This window comes from Bombina bombina, chromosome 3 (assembly GCF_027579735.1).
Source record: "Bombina bombina isolate aBomBom1 chromosome 3, aBomBom1.pri, whole genome shotgun sequence".
Taxonomy (NCBI): Eukaryota; Metazoa; Chordata; class Amphibia; order Anura; family Bombinatoridae; genus Bombina; species Bombina bombina.
Window position 1 is genome coordinate 576,132,738 of NC_069501.1, and position 8,627 is coordinate 576,141,364.

An 8,627-nucleotide genomic window follows, 5' to 3' on the forward strand; every position below is an offset into this window, starting at 1 on the left:
TTAGTGTTAGGTTTTTTTAAGGTTGTATTGGGTGGGTTTTATTTTTAGGTTAGGGACTTTGGGCGGCAAAAGAGCTTACTGCCCTTTTAAGGGCAATGCCCATCCAAATGCCCTTTTCAGGGCAATGGGGAGCTTAGGTTTTTTTAGATAGTATTTTATTTGGGGGGTTGGTTGTGTGGGTGGTGGGTTTTACTGTTGGGGGGGTTGTTTGTATTTTTTTTTACAGGTAAAAGAGCTGATTACTTTGGGGCAATGCCCTGCAAAAGGACCTTTTAAGGGCTATTGGTAGTTTAGTTTAGGCTAGGGTTTTTTTTTATTTTGGGGGGCTTTTTTATTTTAATAGGGCTATTAGATTAGGTGTAATTAGTTTAAATATCTGTAATTTGCTTATTATTTTCTGTAATTTAGTGTTTGTTTTTTTTGTACTTTAGCTAATTTAATTTAATTTAGCTAATTGTATGTAATTTATTTAATTGTATTTAATCTAGCAAATGTATTTAATTATAGTGTAGTGTTAGGTGTTATTGTAGCTTAGGTTAGGTTTTATTTTACAGGTACTTTTGTATTTATTTTAGCTAGGTAGTTATTAAATAGTTAATAACTATTTAATAACTATTCTACTATCTTGGATGACATCACTTAAAGATACCTTCATTCGTCGTTAGTCTGTCGGCAGAAGAGGATGCTCCGCATCGGATGTCTTGAAGCTGGACCCACTCTGCGCTGGATGGATGAAGATAGAAGATGCCGTCTGGATGAAGACTTCTGCCCGTCTGGAGGATCCCTTCACCTGGCTTGGATGAAGACTTCTCCCGGCTTCGTTGATGACTTCGGCCCGGCTTGGATGAAGACGTCTCCCAATAAGTCGATCTTCAGGGGGTTAGTGTTAGGTTTTTTTAAGGTTGTATTGGGTGGGTTTTATTTTTAGGTTAGGGACTTTGGGCGGCAAAACAGCTAACTGCCCTTTTAAGGGCAATACCCATCCAAATGCCCTTTTCAGGGCAATGGGGAGCTTAGGTTTTTTTAGATAGTATTTTATTTGGGGGGTTGGTTGTGTGGGTGGTGGGTTTTACTGTTGGGGGGGTTGTATTTTTTTTTACAGGTAAAAGAGCTGATTACTTTTACTTGATTACTTTGGAAAAAATGTCCCGCAAAAGGACCTTTTAAGGGCTATTGGTAGTTTAGTTTAGGCTAGGGTTTTTTTTTAGTTTGGGGGGCTTTTTTATTTTAATAGGGCTATTAGATTAGGTGTAATTAGTTTAAATATCTGTAATTTGCTTATTATTTTCTGTAATTTAGTGTTTGTTTTTTTTGTACTTTAGCTAATTTAATTTAATTTAGCTAATTGTATGTAATTTATTTAATTGTATTTAATTTAGTAAATGTATTTAATTATAGTGTAGTGTTAGGTGTTATTGTAGCTTAGATTAGGTTTTATTTTACAGGTACTTTTGTATTTATTTTAGCTAGGTAGTTATTAAATAGTTAATAACTATTTAATAACTATTCTACCTAGTTAAAATAAATACAAACTTGCCTGTAAAATAAAAATAAACCCTAAGCTAGCTACAATGTAACTATTTGTTATATTGTAGCTAGCTTAGGGTTTATTTTATAGGTAAGTATTTAGTTTTAAATACGAATAATTTAGTTAATGATATGAATATTTATTTAGATTTATTTAAATTATATTTAAGTTAGTGGGTGTTAGGTTTAGGGTTAGACTTAGGTTTAGAGGTTAATAACTTTAAAATAGTGGCGGCGACGTTGGGGGCGGCAGATTAGGGGTTAATAAATATAATGTAGGTGTCGGCCACATTGGGGAAGGCAGATTAGGGGTTAATAAATATAATGTAGGTGTTGGTGACATTGGGGAAGGCAAATTAGAGGTTAATAAATATAATGTAGGTGTCGGCAACATTGAGGAAGGCAGATTTGGGGTTAATAAATAGTATGTAGGTGTCGGCGATGTTGGGGGCAGCAGATTAGGGGTTAATACATATAATGTAGGTGGCGGCAGTGTCCGGAGCGGCAGATTAGGGGTTAATAATATAATGCAGGTGTTGGCGATGTCGGGGGCGGCACATTAGGGGTTAATAAGTGTAAGATTAGGGGTGTTTAGACTCGGGGTTCATGTTAGGGTGTTAGGTGTAGACATACATTTTATTTTACCATAGGAATCAATGGGGCTGCGTTAAGGAGTTTTGCAGTTAGACTTTTTTTCAGCTTGCTCTCCACATTGATTCCTATGGGGAAATCGTGCACAAGCACGTTACACCAACTCACCGCTGACTTAAGCAGCGCTGGTATTGGAGTGCGGTAATGAGCAAAATTTTGCTCAATGCTCACTTCTTGTCTTTTAACGACGGGTTTCTGAAAACTCGTAATACCAGCGCTGTAGGTAAGTGAGCGGTGAGGGAAAACTGCTCGTTAGCACCGCACTGCCTCCTCTAATGCAAAACTCGTAATCTAGGTGAATGTTTTTTTTTTACAGGTAAGTATTTAGTTTAAATAGCAATTATTTAGGTAATAATTGTAAGTTTAATTTAGATTTATTTTAATTATATTTAAGTTAGGGGGGGTTAGGGTTAGACTTAGGGTTACGTTAGGGTTAGGTTTAGGGGTTAATATTTTAATTTAGTGTTAGTGATGTGGGAGCCCAGAGGTTTAGGGGTTAATAACTTTAGTTTAGTGGTGGTGACATTGGGGGGGCAGATTAGGGGTTAATAACTGTAATGAAGGTGGCGGTGATGTTAGGGGCCGCAGATTAGTTGTGTTTAGACAAGTTTTTTATGTTAGGGTGTTAGGTTTAAACGTAACTTTTTCTTTCCCCATAGACATCAATGGGGCTGTATTACGGAGTTTTTTTCCGTGATCGCAGGTGTTAGGCTTTTTTTTTATCCGACTCTCCCCATTGATGTCTATGGGGAAATCGTGCAAGAGCACGTCAAAGCAGCGCTTGTATTTGGGTGAGGTATGGAGCTCAACGCAACCATATCACATGCACAAGCCAGGTTTTACAAAACCTGTAATAGCAGCGCTATAGCGAGGGTAAATACCGCCGCTTTTGTGGCGGTCATTATTTTTCTTATAGCGCTCAAAACTCGTAATCTAGCTGTATATTAGCCAACATTTAGGTTATTTTATATGATAAACCTTCTTTGGGTTACTAACATAATATATTAGCCTATATTAAGGCTATTTTATATAATAACCTGTCTTTAGATTATTATATTGTATATTAGCCAATGTTAGGCTTCATTATATTTTTCATTTGTTTTCTAATATTAAGGATATTAACTGTATTAACACTCTATTAAATATGTTTCTAGCCTGTATTAGGCTATATATTAAAGCTTTAGTAAATTTAAGCATATTTGCCGGGGGGGGGGGGGGGGTTGGCTATATTTTATAATGAGCCTGTATTACGGTTATACTAAATATGGTATATTTACCGGTATTTAGGCTATGTTATTCAGTAAGAATGTATTAGGTTTCATTATCTATAGTATATTTAACTATATTTATTTAGCCTGTATTAAGGCTATATTATTAAATAACTACTTTGCCTGTATTAAGACCATATTATATCATAACTATATATTAGTCTGTATTAAGGCTAAATGGAATTTAGTATATTAAGCCTGTTGAAGGCTATATCTCTAAGTTTGTTAAGCCTGTAGTAAGGCTATAGGGCTTATGTTGGTCTAATGTTGCAGCATTTGCTTTAGACCTTTCAGACATAGGGGATATTTATCAAAGGTCTGGTGAACCTGATCCGACAGTGCGGATCAGGTCCGCCAGACTTTGCTGAATGCGGAGAGCAATACGCTCTTGTGAGCTGCTGCTGCAGCGCCACCCCCTGCAGATTCGCGGCCAATCAGTCGCCAGCAGGGGGTGGTCAATCAACCCGATCGTACTCAATCGGGTTGAATTGCAGCGGTGTCTGTCCGCCTGCTCAGAGCAGACGGACAGGTTATGGAGCAGAAGTCTTTAGACCGCTGCTTTATAACTGCTGTTTCTGGCGAACCTGCAGGCTCATCAGAAACACGGGCCCTCAAGCTCCATGCAGAGCTTGATAAATGGACCCCATAGCCCCAATCCTAGTCTGGTACATTATTAGACTAGGTCAATGGTAAGTATATTAAGCCTGTATAGACTATTTCAATTATAAGTATATTGTGAAGCTGGATGGTTAAGCTTATGTCAGATCATTTATTTAGGCCAGAGGAACTGATCTCTGTGGTGTAGTACTTCCTACATTTTACTGCCCTCTGTTAACCTCTCTGGGGATCTGATCGCCCTCCTCTAACCTTTAGAGTAACTATCTCTGATCAGAGATATTTTATTGTCCTGTCAATGTAAGGAATATGTATATCTGCAATAAATGAGACAGATATAATTTTTCATATTGTTCTCTCTTCCTTATTTATTTGAAATAGTAGGTTCATAACTGTTAGTGATAGTATTTTGTTTTGTCTTTTTTTTTTCATTGGTAGACTCAAGTTTGATTCCCCTCTAGGTTTGTAATCGTATTAAAGTATCTTAGGTCGATAGGTTGCCATGTGATAAACCAAAGCCCAGGGTTCGATTCCAAGGTGGTAGTTTTATCAATCAGTGAAAGCATTAATATATGGTGCAGTGTGTATGTATGCATATATCATAGCATTGTATCTATGTTTATATGCAGGGATAGGCATAGACCCAAGTTGTGGTGGACATTTTCCAAAGTACAGATCTTAATGAAGGACACCAAGGTCTACATTTAGCTACCAATCAGCACGCTCTACCCAGGTGCTCAAACAAAAATGGGCCAGTTACTAAGCCTACATTCCTGCTTTTTCAAATAAAGATTCCAAGAGAACTAAGAGAAATTTATAATAGGAATAAATTAGAAAGCTGCTTAAAATTGCATGCTCTACCTGAATCATGAAAATAAAATAAAAATTAAAGTGTCATAGTATGCTGGCCTCTTTGTGACCAGTTAGTTTGTGAAAACCCACAAGTTTCTTAAATTTCATTCGGCTAGATTACAAGTTTTGCGTTATGCCTCATAACGCTGCTTTTTCACTACCGCTGCTATTATGAGTCTTGTAGGTATAGCTGTACCGCACACTTTTTTGGCCGTAACACAACGTAACTACCGCACCTTTCAAAAAGTCCTTTTCCAATGGACTCCCATAGGGCCGGTATTACAAGTTTTGCCTGGGAGGCCAAAAAATGAGCCTAAACCCTAAACCCTAAACCGCTGCACTCCCGCATCATTAACACTAATTAAATATTATTTACCCCTAATCTGCCGCCCCCAACGTCACCGCCACCACTATACTAAAGTTATTAACCCCTAAACCTAACCCTAACCCTAAGTCTAACCCTAACACCCCTAACTTTAATATAATTAAAATAAGTCCAAATAAAAATTATTATCATTAACTAAATAATTCCTATTTAAAAGTAAATACTTACCTGTAAAACAAAACCTAAGCTAGCTACAATATAATTAATAGTTACATTGTAGCTATCTTAGATTTATTTTTATTTCACAGCTAAGTTTGTATTTATTTTAACTAGGTAGAATAGTTACTAAATAGTTATTAACTATTTACTAACTACCTATTTAAAATAAATACAAATTTACCTGTAAAATAAAACCTAACCTTCCTCACACTAACACCTAACATTACACTACAATTAAATAAATTACATTCATTAAATACAATTAACTAAATTACAAAAAAATAAAAAACACTAAGGCCTAGATTTGGAGTTTGGCGGTAGCCGTGAAAACCAGCGTTAGAGGCTCCTAACGCTGGTTTTAGGCTACCGCCGGTATTTGGTGTCATTCAAAAAAGGGTCTAACGCTCACTTTTCAGCCGCGACTTTTCCATACCGCAGATCCCCTTACGTCAATTGCGTATCCTATCTTTTCAATGGGATCTTTCTAACTCCGGTATTTAGAGTCGTGTCTGAAGTGAGCGTTAGAAATCTAACGACAAAACTCCAGCCGCAGAAAAAAGTCAGTAGTTAAGAGCTTTCTGGGCTAACGCCGGTCTATAAAGCTCTTAACTACTGTGCTCTAAAGTACACTAACACCCATAAACTACCTATGTACCCCTAAACCGAGGCCCCCCCACATCGCCGACACTCGATTACATTTTTTAACCCCTAATCTGCCGACCGCCACCTACGTTATACTTATGTACCCCTAATCTGCTGCCCCTAACACCGCCGACCCCTATATTATATTTATTAACCCCTAACCTGCCCCCCACAACATCGCAGCCAGCTACCTACAATATTTAACCCCTAATCTGCCGACCGCAAAGAGCCGCCACCTACATTATAGCTATGTACCCCTACTCTGCTGCCCCTAACACCGCCGACCCCTATATTATATTTATTAACCCCTAATCTGCCCCCCTCAATGTTGCCTTCACCTGCCTACACTTATTAACCCCTAATCTGCCAAGCGGACCGCACCGCTACTATAATAAAGTTATTAACCCCTAATCCGCCTCACTAACCCTATAATAAATAGTATTAACCCCTAATCTGCCCTCCCTAACATCGCCGACACCTAACTTCAATTATTAACCCCTAATCTGCCGACTGGAGCTCACCGCTATTCTAATAAATGTATTAACCCCTAAAGCTAAGTCTAAACCTAACACTAACAACCCCTAAATTAAATATAATTTTAATCTAACGAAATTAATTAACTCTTCTTAAATAAATTATTCCTATTTAAAGCTAAATACTTACCTGTAAAATAAATCCTAATATAGCTACAATATAAATTATATTTATATTATAGCTATTTTAGGATTAATATTTATTTTACAGGTAACTTTGTATTTATTTTAACCAGGTACAATAGCTATTAAATAGTTAAGAACTATTTAATAGCTAAAATAGTTAAAATAATTACAAATTTACCTGTAAAATAAATCCTAACCTAAGTTACAATCAAACCTAACACTACACTATCAATAAATAAATTAAATTAAATACCTATAATTATCTACAATTAAACCTAACACTACACTATCAATAAATAAATTAAATACAATTCCTACAAATAAATACAATGAAATAAACTAACTAAAGTACAAAAAATAAAAAAGAACTAAGTTACAAAAAATAAAAAAAATATTTACAAACATTAGAAATATATTACAACAATTTTAAACTAATTACACCTACTCTAAGCCCCCTAATAAAATAACAAAGCCCCCCCCCCCAAAAAAAAAATGCCCTACCCTATTCTAAATTACTAAAGTTCAAAGCTCTTTTACCATACCAGCCCTGAACAGGGCCCTTTGCGGGGCATGCCCCAAGAAGTTCAGCTCTTTTGCCTGTAAAAAAAAACATACAATACCCCCCCCAACATTACAACCCACCACCCACATACCCCTAATCTAAGCCAAACCCCCCTTAAATAAACCTAACACTAAGCCCCTGAAGATCTCCCTACCTTGAGTCGTCTTCACCCAGCCGAGCCAAATTCTTCATCCAAGCGGGGCAGAAGAGGTCTTCCATCCGATTGAAGTCTTCATCCAAGCGGCATCTTCTATCGTCATCCATCCGGAGCGGAGCGGCAGCATCCTGAAGACCTCCGACGCGGAACATCCATCCTGGCCGACGACTGAACGACGAATGACGGTTCCTTTAAATGACGTCATCCAAGATGGCGTCCCTCGAATTCCGATTGGCTAATAGGATTCTATCAGCCAATCGGAATTAAGGTAGGAATATTCTGATTGGCTGATGGAATCAGCCAATCAGAATCAAGTTCAATCCGATTGGCTGATCCAATCAGCCAATCAGATTGAGCTCGCATTCTATTGGCTGTTCCGATCAGCCAATAGAATGCGAGCTCAATCTGATTGGCTGATTGGATCAGCCAATCGGATTGAACTTGATTCTGATTGGCTGATTCCATCAGCCAATCAGTATATTCCTACCTTAATTCCAATTGGCTGATAGAATCCTGTCAGCCAATCGGAATTCGAGGGACGCCATCTTGGATGACGTCCCTTAAAGGAACCGTCATTCTTCAGTTGGACGTCGCCGGATGAAGATGGGTCCGCGTTGGAGGTCTTCAGGATGGAGCCGGTCCTCATCGGATGAAGATAGAAGATGCCGCTTGGAAGATGATAGATAGAATCCTATCAGCCAATCGGAATTTGAGGGATGCCATCTTGGATGACGTCATTTAAAGGAACCGTCATTCGTCGTTCAGTCGTCGGCCAGGATGGATGTTCCGCGTCGGAGGTCTTCAGGATGCTGCCGCTCCGCTCCGGATGGATGACAATAGAAGATGCCGCTTGGATGAAGACTTCAATCGGATGGAAGACCTCTTCTGCCCCGCTTGGATGAAGAATTTGGCTCGGCTGGGTGAAGACGACTCAAGGTAGGGAGATCTTCAGGGGCTTAGTGTTAGGTTTATTTAAGGGGGGTTTGGGTTAGATTAGGGGTATGTGGGTGGTGGGTTGTAATGTTGGGGGGGGGTATTGTATGTTTTTTTTTACAGGCAAAAGAGCTGAACTTCTTGGGGCATGCCCCGCAAAGGGCCCTGTTCAGGGCTGGTAAGGTAAAAGAGCTTTGAACTTTAGTAATTTAGAATA